This window comes from Lepidochelys kempii, chromosome 6 (genome assembly GCF_965140265.1).
Source record: "Lepidochelys kempii isolate rLepKem1 chromosome 6, rLepKem1.hap2, whole genome shotgun sequence".
Lineage (NCBI taxonomy): Eukaryota > Metazoa > Chordata > Testudines > Cheloniidae > Lepidochelys > Lepidochelys kempii.
The window spans coordinates 14,122,852-14,134,488 of NC_133261.1; the positions used below are offsets into that span (position 1 = coordinate 14,122,852).

Genomic DNA, 11,637 nt, shown 5'->3' on the forward strand with positions numbered 1-11,637 from the left:
CTTTAGCAAAGGTTTTGATACAGTCTCCCACAGTATTCTTGCCAGCAAGTTTAAAAAGTATGGATTGGATGAATGGATAGAAAGCTGGCTAGATCATCGGGCTCATCAGGTAGTGATCAATGGCTCAATGTCTAGTTGGCAGCTGGTATCAAACGGAGTGCCCCAGGGGTCAGTCCTGGGGACGGTTTTGTTCAACATCTTTATTAATGATTTAAACAATGGGATAGATTGCACCCTCAGCAAGTTCGCAGATGGCACTAAGCTGCGGGGAGAGGTAGATATGCTGGAGGGTAGGAATAGGGTCCAGAGTGACCGAGACAAATTGGAGGATTGGGCCAAAAGAAATCTGATGAGGTTCAACAAGGACAAGTGCAGAGTTCTGCACTTCGGACAGAAGAATCCCATGCACTGCTGTAGGCTGGGGACTGACTGGCTAAGCAGCAGTTCTCCAGAAAAGGACCTGGGGATTACAAGGGATGAGAAGCTGAATATGAATCAGCAGTGTGCCCATGTTGCCAAGAAGGCTAACAGCATATTGGGCTGCACTAGTAGGAGCATTGCCAGCAGATCAAGGGAAGTGATTATTTCCCTCTATTCTGCACTGGTGAGGCCACATCTGGAGTATTATGTCCAGTTTTGCCCCCTGCCCCCCCATTACAGAAAGGATGGGGACAAAATGGAGAGAGTCCAGTGGAGGGCAACAAAAATGATCAGGTGACTGGGGCACATGACTTATGCGGAGAGACTGAGGGAACTAGGCTTGTTTAGTCTGCAAAAGAGAAGAGTGAGGGGGAATTTGATAGCAGTCTTCAGCTACCTGAAGGGGGGTTCTAAAGAGAATGGAGCTCAGCTGTGGCTGATGACAGAACAAGGAGCAATGGTCTCCAGTTGCAGTGGGGGAGGTCTAGGTTGGACATTAGGAAACACTATTTCACTAGGAAGGCGGTGAAGCACTGGAATGGGTTACCTAGGGAAGTGGTGGAATCTCCATCCTTAGAGGTTTTTAAGGCCCGGCCTGACAAAGCCCTGGCTGGGATGATTTAGTTGGTGTTGGTCCTGTTTTGAGCAGGGGGTTGGACTAGATGACCTCCTGAGGTCTCTTCCAACCCTAATCTTCTATGAATAGCAGGCATCTAGGAATGACAAGTACTTCTGCCTCAGCAACAGTACATGGGCATGTGGAGTTGGGGAATTTAGGGATGATTTTGTTAATTCAGATTGACCCCCAGGAGGGTGATGAGATAGATGAGAAAAAATATAATGAAGAGTGGGACCTGCACCTCTGGACGATCTGTTAATCCAATGAGAATTAATTTGGTCACTGTCGTGTGATTGTCTCCAATCATTCATCTAACTTCTTTGTTATCTGCAGAGAAAAATAATCATAAAACTTATAGGAACTGATTTACATTTACAGTGTGCTATGGGCAGACTCTGGGCTTTTCAGTGCCCCATCTTCCTGTACGTGCTGGCAATAGTTGCAAGACCACCACAGAGTAGGCAGCAGACAAATTAAAACAGTCTGGAATGCATAGCAAAGTATGACCTTAACACACATTGTGCATATGTAACCCACTGGTTAGTATGTGTTGTGTCCCATTCACTGCCTGCTGTACAGGGGATGTGATCCTGTTATAGGCCATTGCTTCAATGGCTGGTTCTTTAGCCAAGCTGTAGCCACTCGTGCTTTGCATTCTAGAGATTCCCAGTTCAGTCGCTGCTGTTGGCTAACATGGTAACCATCACACATATGAATTACTATGACATCATCAATTATATGATCATGTTGTATACCTGAAATAGTATATTCTTGTAAAAAAATCTAAATCCTTAGATCGACAGGTTGTTAGAATCCATTGTGACTACACTGTAGTTAATGCACTTACTCAAAATAATCCAGTGGTAGAGGGCACAGAATTTGGCTTAGTGTCCCTTAACATCATTTACATTACAATCATAAAAACACTTCATATGTAGACAATATTGAACACATAAAAAACACCACCATAGAGTATTAGTGAAAATGAGCTGGTATTTACAGTGGTTTAGAAATCAATTACAATGTGAATTGTTTCAAAGACTATGACACTTCAATAGTATTTTGTTAATACATCTTACTGTGAAGGGGACATTTTCAATTAAGTAGAATACCAGGGAAAAAAGACCGAAAAAGTTCTTTTAAAAAACCACCCACTGCCCCAGATCCACCCAATTCTTTGGTAATTTCCATTTAAAGAGGCAGGGCCTCAGCTGGGTTATTTAGGGAGAGATTTGACACTGTGTGTTAAATTTTTAAAGGACATATTTTAAATTAATTCACAGATATACTAGTACATTTTCAGAAAATTAATTCTTTAGTCAGAGAGTAGTGCGGTAAGTTTTTGGAGGACATGATGAGTGATTATCATCAATCATCAAGTATGATCATCTTCCATGGGAGTTATGGGTTGTCAGGTGGCTATTAAGGCCAATCCTTAAATCACAAGTTCTCTTACAACGAGGGCAGATGTTTTCAAGCTCAGCAGGAGGCTGATGACCATGACTGGAGGAGACCAGTCTCTCCTTCCTCCAGAGCCTCTTGTCCTCTTCAGCTTGTCGGCGAGCAAGTTCAAAATGCAAGGGACCATCATGTAGGACTTCACTCCATTTTAAGTGATCCTGGCAAGTGTCTCCCAAGTATCAATGTCATTATTACATTTTTTAGGTTGTCCTTCAGCAAGTCCTTATAACACTTCCATTGTCCACCCATGTTACGGTACCCTTCTTTCAGCTGAGAGAACAGGACCTGTTTTGGGAGGCGATGGTCTGGCATCTGGACAACGTGACCAGTCCAGCAGAATTGCTGACGGATTATCATTGCCTCGATACTGGTGGTTTTTGCCTCTTCCAGAACACTAATATTGGTGTGCCTGTCTTCCCATTTGATCTTCAGAATCTTACGAAGGTAGCATTGATGCTGCCTCTCAAGGACTTTCAAGTGGTGTCTGTAGGTTGTCCAAGTTTTGGACCCATACAACAGTGTTGGGAGAATAACGCCTTGATAAACAAGAAGCTTCAAATGTCTTGATCTTCAATAACCCTGTGCCACAAACGAGAAAAACCTACACTGGCACAGCCCAGGCGATGTTGAATTTCTATATCAATATCTGCCTTGGATGAAAGACTACTTCCAAGGTAGAGGAAGTGATTGACATTCTCCAGTGCCACTCCATTGACTTTGATAGATGGGGCATGTAAGACCTCATTTGGAGAGGGGTGATAGTATCAAGAAGACTAAAGTGCTCTAAGAGTGAGACCAAGACATGCGTAAGCATCAGCAAACACATTCAAGATAGTTTGAAGATCTTTCTCGGAGTGGGCAAAGATTGCATTGTCATCAGCATACTGAAGTTCTACAATAGATGTTGTGGAAATCTTACTTTTGGCTTTCAGCCTGCTACGCCTGAAAAGCTTTCCATCCATTCTGTAAGTGATTTCATTGCCAGCTGTAAACTTCCCAGCAATTAGGTAAAGAATGACAGCAATAAAAACCGTAAACATGGTTGAAGCAATGATACATCCCTGTTTGACTCCTGATTGTACTTCGAAAGGTTCACTCTGGGAGCCAATGCTGCTCAGAACAGTTGCTTTCATGTTATCATGAAGCAATTTTAGGACACTGATGTATTTATCAGGACATCCAATCTTAGAAAGTACAGTACAGAGGTCACAGCCTTTCACTGAGTCAAAGGCTTTAGTTAGATCAATAAAAGCCATGTACAGTGGTCAGTTTTGCTCCTGACATTTTTCTTGCAGCTGCTATGCTGTGAAGATCATATCTGCAGTTCCATGATACGGTCGGAAACCACTGACACTCTGGTAAAATTTCTTCTGACAGGGGCAGAAGGCGGGTTGCAAGAAGGCAGGCTGGGGGGAGGGATAATACAGTGGTTTGAGCATTGGCCTGATAAACCCAGGGTTGTGAGTTCAATCCTTGAGGGGGCCATTTAGGGATCTGGGGCAAAAATTGGGGATTGGTCCTGCTTTGAGCAGGGGGTTGGACAAGATGATCTCCTGAGGTCCCTTCTAACCCTGATATTCTAAGGATCCGCACCAGAACTTTGCTTGCAGTGGCTATGAGGGAGATACCATGACAATTTCCACAATCCACTTTATCCCCTTTCTTGAAGAGCATGACAATCAAGGCATCCCTCATTTCACTGGGTATCTCCTCCTTTATCCAGATTTTAAGGATAAGGAGTTAAAGCTGCCTTATTAGCTCTGGTACACCATTTTTGAAGATTTCAGCAGGACCTGCTGCCTTGTTGTTCTTCATCTGCATAGTGGCATTGTGTACCTCATACAAATTGGGAGGGTCTCCGAGCTCATCCCCAAATGGTCGTTGTGGGATTTGCTCAAGGACTTCATCTACAACCATAGAATTACGGTTAAGGAGATCTTCAGAATGTTCTTTCCAGTGAGAATTGACAGCTTCATTGTCCTTCAGAAGTGTGGTTCCATCCTTAGAGTGAAGAGGATTCATATCATGACAAATTGGCCCATAAACAGCCTTGGTGGCACTAAAGAAACCACATGTATCATGGATGTCCATGTGACGTTGGAGTTCTTGCGCTTTCTCAGTCCACCATTTCATAGAATCATAGAATATCAGCGTTGGAAGGGACCTCAGGAGGTCATCTAGTCCAACCCCCTGCTCAACGCAGGACCAATCCCCAATTTTTGCCCCACATCCCTAAATGGCCCCCTCAAGGATTGAACTCACAACCCTGGGTTTAGCAGGCCAATGCTCAAACCACTGAGCTATCCCTCCCCCCAAGTTCTTAAGTTCTCTAGTTTTACATTGTACTTCTGTTCTCACCTTCTCTCTTTATATTACAATTTATCTCATTCTGCCAAGCACGAAATGGCCTTCTCTTCTCTTTGATGAGTTGCTCAATTTCAGCATCATTCTTGTTAAACCAGTCCTGATGTTTTCTGGTGTGGTAGCCTATGGTTTCCTCACAGGCATTGATGATTACTGCTTTCAACTGGCTCCAATGTTCCTCAATTTCTTCTGGAAACTCTGATGGGAGCTTTTTTTCTAAGACTGCTTGGAAGTGGTCACGCTTCATAGGGTCCTTCAAATCTTGAACCTTCAGCTTGTGCCTGACCTTTTGCAGCTTCCATTTGGGAGCGATTTTAATTTTTATTGTGGATCGAATAAGGCGATGATCAGTCCAACAGTCCTCAGCACTTGTCATTGCTCTTGTGAAAAGTACATCACTACAATCTCAGGTATGAACTATGACGTAGTCTAGGAGATGCCAGTGCTTTGACTATGGGTGTCTTCAAGATGTTTTGAACTTTTCCTTTTGTCAGAAAATGGTGTTCATAATAATAAGTTCATGTTGAGCACACTTGGTCAGGAGCAGAATTCCATTTGAATTGCTTTTGCCAACTCCTTCTTTCCCGATTGTTCCTTTCTACAGGTCTGAGTCTCATCCAACACGTGCATTGAAATCCCCCAGAAGGATGATCTTGTCTTCTGAAGGGGGTCTCTGATAAAATGGTTTCCAACTAGGAATAAAAATCTTTTTACATTCTCATCGGCATCCAGTGTTGGTGTATAGGTGCTCACAATAGTTGCCTGTTGATTTTTAGTTAGCCTCAATCAGTGTCATAAACCGCTCATTGATGCCAACTGGTACCTCAGAGAGGCACCTTACGAGCTTGTTCTTTACAGCAAAGCCCACTCCATACAATCAGGGTTCATCTATAGATTTTTCCCTTCTAGAAGTAGGTGCATCCTCCTTTCTCCTCTCTCACCTGTCCATCAGCTCTTCTAATTTCAGACAAAGCAGCAATATCGATGTTAAACCAACTCAATTCACGATCAATAATGGCTGTCTGTCACTCTGGTCAGTCGCTGTTTGAGTTGTCCATCAGGGTATGTACGTTCCAAGTTCCAAAGCTGAAAAGTTCTATATTTTTTGACCACTGATGCAGCTATCCAGCCAGGAGAAACAGAGGCAAGACTATTTTAGGGTACCTTTTCTAACCCCCTCCCCATTTGGGGTGAGCAGAGTGGATCCTAAAAAGGACTGCTTCATCATGGGTGCAGCTGCCAAGATGCTAGACTCGCCTCAATCCTCGAACAAGACAACTTTATCACACACCCACCACCTATGTGTCAGTCTGTGACTAGGAACTTCCAGTTTTCACAGTCCTGTTCCCATCACCACTCACCACTGGACTTTTGACTTGGGCAAATGTTATTTGCCCAAAAACTGGAAGATGCCTGTGCGGGACTTCTTTTAAAGTGGGGAAACTGTTGCACAACAGTCACCACACTACCCTTCACAGATAGAGGACTTGAAAACAATGGCATGGACACCATGATGTTTGGAAATCCTTTATTTGCTGCAGCCTTCATCCACCTTCACAGCCGTTGTAACATTATACAACAGTTTCACCTCCATTGTGCAGTTATCCTCTGTCTGCTCTGCTGTGAGGGACTTCTTGGATCACACTTTGTCTGGCACCTCGCCCTTGACCATTCTGCCATGGATGACCCTAAGGGAGTACATGACTCCAGTCAGCATCGCCCTTAGGGTCATTGAGACATGCAAGTCTCTCCACCACTACAAAGTGGTGATCCATGGAGGACATATTTTAAATATGTCAAGAGGCAACAGATGGACACAGACAGATTGATGGGGGAGTACAAAGGAAACAATGAGTTAATATGGTCAGCAGGAAAGGCAGTGATCCCAACACACCACAGTTAATCTCTGCTTAAGTGGAAGCAAACTCAGCCTTATCTGTTGGCACTACCTCCATAATATACAGTAATTATTTTGCACCTAGGAGTACATGTTTTCAGTGTTGCTGAAAAGTTAGTCTGTCATTTATTTCTGTTTTAACAGTAAGAAATATATTGATAATTTTCATGTCAGTATATTTAATTTATGCTACTGACATTTATATATTTTGCATTAAACTCTGATCTCATTAAAACAAGTGGCAAAACTCCAATTTACTTCAAACTATCTGCACTCTAATAATACATATGCAGAAGGGGAAAAAGTTAAGATTGCATGGGCACCTTTAACTTTGGTATTTCCTAACTCTTGTGTAAGACTGGTAAGACTGGTAAAACAGTTTGTCATCTATGTAGCCCCATTTTTGTTGAAGACCAGAATGTGATCTATTGGTACCCATATTTTTATTTTAAAAATCATATTTTTATTAAATCATTTTATTTAAAATGCATTTTGACCAAGATGAACATTTTTGTTGAAAATTTTCATTGCAGACAAATTTCTTCTGATGTTTCGGGGGGCGGGGGAGGAAACCAAACCCCAAATATTTGGGTGGGAAATGTTCAATTTATGGTGAAATTTGGAACCTAAATCCTACAGATTTTAATAAAAATAGTTTTTCAAACCCAAAATATTTACATAGAGAGGAGGGGGCTGTTTTGTTTTTCTAAAATCTGGGGGGAAATCCATGAAATTTCCCACAAAAATATAATTTACATTTTTCATCCAGCTTTAATGCTGCCCAATTCTTGATTTCATGACTAAATCAATTTAAATGAGTGGTGCAATCTGAGGATTAAGTTACTTCTCAACAAGAGTAAATATATCAGAATCTTTTCATAATGAATAATTTCTGCACTGTTTACCTCCTATTCTTATTTCAGCTTTCTGGCCTGCTAACTACATTTCACTTTGCCTTATCAATAAATAAGATAAACTAGAGTTACATTAAAAAGAAGATGCTTCCATCTCAGGAAAATACAGTGGTTTGCTCCATTATTTTTCCCAACTTGGTTCAAATATAGCCTTATGAAACCTACCTGCAGGTGAAAGCTGGCATTTATTGAGAGAATTCAAAGGATTTACATCAACAAAAGGAAGGCATTTTAAGATGAAGTGCTTATTGACAGCTTATAAAACCAAGCCAGGTTCTCTGGAGTTTTCAGAAGAGCTCTGTTGGCAGAATTGCACGATTAAGTAATTAAGACTCATGTGGCAGACACATATTTTGGGTGCAGAATAATTTTCCTCAAACACATTGTTCTGTTGGGGGGGGGGGAAATGGGAGAAGAGATTTTTACTCCTATGCCCACTATTTTTATTCCTGTTTTCTTTCACAAGGATAATTGCTTTTCCAACTCAGCCCTCTGGCCAAGTCACACACACAGTCCCCCCCTTCCACAGTATGCACTCTCTAGCCATAGGCACCAACTTTTCCTGGCACTGGTGGGTGTTGGCCCTGCCCCACCCCCTCCTGGCCTGCCCCCATTCCAACCCCTTCCCCAAAGTCCCCACCCCAACTCTGCCCCCTCCCTGCCCCATTGGACTCCTTCCCCAAATCCCCACCCCGGCCCCGCCTCTTCCCCCCTCCCTCCCAGCACTTGCCGCCACAGAACAGCTATTTGGCAGCAGCAAGCGCTGGGATGGAGAGGGAGAAGTGTCACATTCAGGGGAGGAGGCAGCGGAGCAGAGGTGAGCTGCCGGTGGGTGCAGAGCGCGCACCAATTTTTCCCTGTGGGTGCTCCAGACCCGGAGCACCCACAGAGTTGGCACCTATGTCTCTAGCTCTTTCTCATGACTCTGGTATGGGGCTGTAGCACCAAGGCTTCCTTCCCAGAGACACTGCCTTTTCTAACACTCCAACCGGGGCCATCTCGGTACTCCCAGTTGGTATGTCCTTTTTGACAGCCCTTCCTGTGCTCAGTCTTCAGCCAGACCAGTAGGACCCATCATGGTACCCTTGCCCAGTCTGACTAGGTTCTGGGATCAGTCCCCTGGGCCCAGTCCTGCCTGCAGTGAGCTGCCCATGGTCCGCCTGCCTGCCAGGCACCTGGTTCTTCCTCTTCAAGCTCCAGGCAGCAACTGACTGCTCTGCTTCTGTTGCTTCCTTTTATATAGCCCTTCTGGACGTTGATTGGTTGCTCCAGTAGCCCCTCTGATTGGCTGCTACCCTGAAGCCACTCTAGACTGCCTGGAGGACTTCTCCTCTGCTCTTTTCTCAGGCAGGGTGAGGCAGAGCCATGCGGCCTCCAGCAGGGTGCCTGCAGACCTAGTCCACCCTGTCACACAGCTTGAATCAATTTCACTAGTGGGACAAAGGCAAATAGCCCAAAGTTTGGGTTGTTTAGATCTGATCAAATCAATTTTGGTCCATTATGGAGATACTGTAGTCCAGTTGTCATTATAAAGCAACTTGCAGGAAAATATAGTAATAAGCAGGGCATGTCACATGCATTCACTGTCCTCCATTCCAGAAAATATTGCAATTCAGTGGTGCTGCATTTATACTCTGGAATTGGTTAAGTAGTCCCAAAACATAAGTGTTGTGTACTGTAAACTAAACCTGATCATAAAATAGTAAGTATTTCCCATGAAAATTTGTGAAGTGTTACTCCCCCTCCCCCACTTTTTTTCTTTTTGTTTCCACTACATTTTTTCACTGATTTTAATGAAAACTTAAAGATATTTGGCTTTTGGAAACCAAAACCAAACAAAATCAGTTTTCAAAATTTGGAAAAAAAATCTTTAAAAAAAGTCTACTTTTTGGTATAAAGTAAATTTTAATCAGTTCTACTGTAAAAAAAAGTTTTGAAATTCTTTCCTGTTGTCTTTCAGGGGCTGGTTCTTTCTTTCACTGTCTCTCACACATGTAGACTCACACACAAATACATTTTAGATCCCCTGCTGGAAGTACTTTAAGGGTATGTCTTCACTGCAATTAGACACCTCCGGCTCCTGGGGCTTGCCCTTGCAGGGCTGCAGCCTGAAGCCTGGGATCCTCCCACTTGGCAGGGTCCTAGAACCCAGGCTCCAGCCCAAACCTGAACATCTACCCTGTAATTAAATATCCCCTTAGCCCAAGCCCTGCGAGCCCAAGTCAGCTGGCCATAGGTTTTTAATTACAGTGTAGACATATCCTAAGAGTGCATCCAAAAGCATCCCCTGTTTGTTCTCTCTAACTCTGAATAATAGAAATGGTGACTGGAATATTTACTCCCACTTTGCAATATTCTTGGGTTTACAGTTAGTGATAATAACAAGATGCACTGGTGATATTTCAGAAATTTAGAGCCCCGTATCTAAAGGCATGACTTCAATGGAAAGGAAAACAGACAAAGTTAGGCACCTGCTTAAATGCTATGTTGAACAAGGATCTGATGAATCGGGGTTTTAGTAATATGACTGACATCTAGGAACTTACATAATTCAATGTACTGAGGGCACTGAATAGGGACACCTACAAAATATATACCCTGGGTGATATTTTTCACCTCTTTATGGAAATGCCCTGGTTTCCACATTCCATAACTATGGTAGGATTTCTCTTTCCTACCACCCTTCCACATTGGTTACTCTGAATTACACTATGATAGGAATTCATGGAGTAAACATTTTTCTCTCTATCATTTTCCTTACAGCACATTTCACATCTTTGTTTCTCAGGCTGTAGGTCAGGGGGCTCAGCATAGGGATCACCACTGTGTAGAACATTGAGGCCATTTTATCTGTATCCAGCGAGTAGCTGGAACTGGGTCGGAAATACATGAAGAGAATCATCCCTTGGAATATGGCGACAGCTGTCAGATGGGAGATGCAGGTGGAGAAGGTTTTGCGCCTGCCCTCGGCATAGCAGATCCTCAGCATGGCTAGGATGATGAGAATGTATGAGACAATGATGATCAGAAAAGTGCTTATTTCAAACAAGCTGCCAAAGATGAAAACCAGCATCACATTCATATGGATGTTGCTGCAGGAAAGTTTCAGAAGAGGGGTGAGATCACAGAAAAAGTGATTGATAACATTGGAGTCACAAAAGGATAATCTCAACAACCCACTTGTGTGTATCAAAGAGTTCACAAAGCCCAGAAATACGACTCAATGACCAGCATCAGGCAGACCTTCTTAGTCACAGTGACTGTGTAGAGTAGTGGGTTACAGATGGCCACATAGCGATCATATGCCATGGCTAGGAGGAAAATCTCAGTGGTGGCAAATACAGCAAAAAAGCCATATTGTGTAATACACCCACTATAAAAAATGGCTTTGCTTTCCACTAAGAAATTAACCAGCATATTGGGAGCAAAGGTGGAGGAATAGCAGACATCTAAGAAGGACAAGTTGCTGAGGAAGAAGTACATGGACGTGTGGAATTGGGGATTGATCTGAATGACCAAGATCATCCCTCAATTCCCCAGCAGAGTGATAAAATAGATTAGTAAAAACACCACAAAAAGCGGGACCTGAAGCTCTGGATGATCTGTTAGTCCAATGAGAATGAACCTAGTCACCATTGTGTCATTGTTTCCAGCCATTGGCTTAGCTTGATTCTTAGCTGCCTGGATAATAAATATTATTATATATTATTTGTATTGCATTAGCACCTAGGACCAGATGGTGCTAGGCACTGTACAAAAACAGAACAAAAGGACGGTTCCTATCCTGAAGAGCTTACAATGTATTTATAAGACAAGAGACAACAAATGTTTATAGAAAGATAGATCAGGGGAGCACAAGCAAACAATGAGATTATATTGGTCTGCATGATAGGCAGTGGACACAGTAGGTCACCCTCCTAACAAACTGATGTTTGTTTACATACTACCATGGGCTGGTGGCA

The 11,637-nt window shown here is 43.0% G+C and overlaps 1 pseudogene; it reads right to left on the reverse strand.

Moving 5' to 3' along the window:
- Window positions 1-10,397: 10,397 nt before the first annotated feature.
- On the reverse strand, window positions 10,398-11,332 carry LOC140913162 (olfactory receptor 5J3-like; annotated as a pseudogene).
- Between the last annotated feature and the right edge of the window lie 305 nt (window positions 11,333-11,637).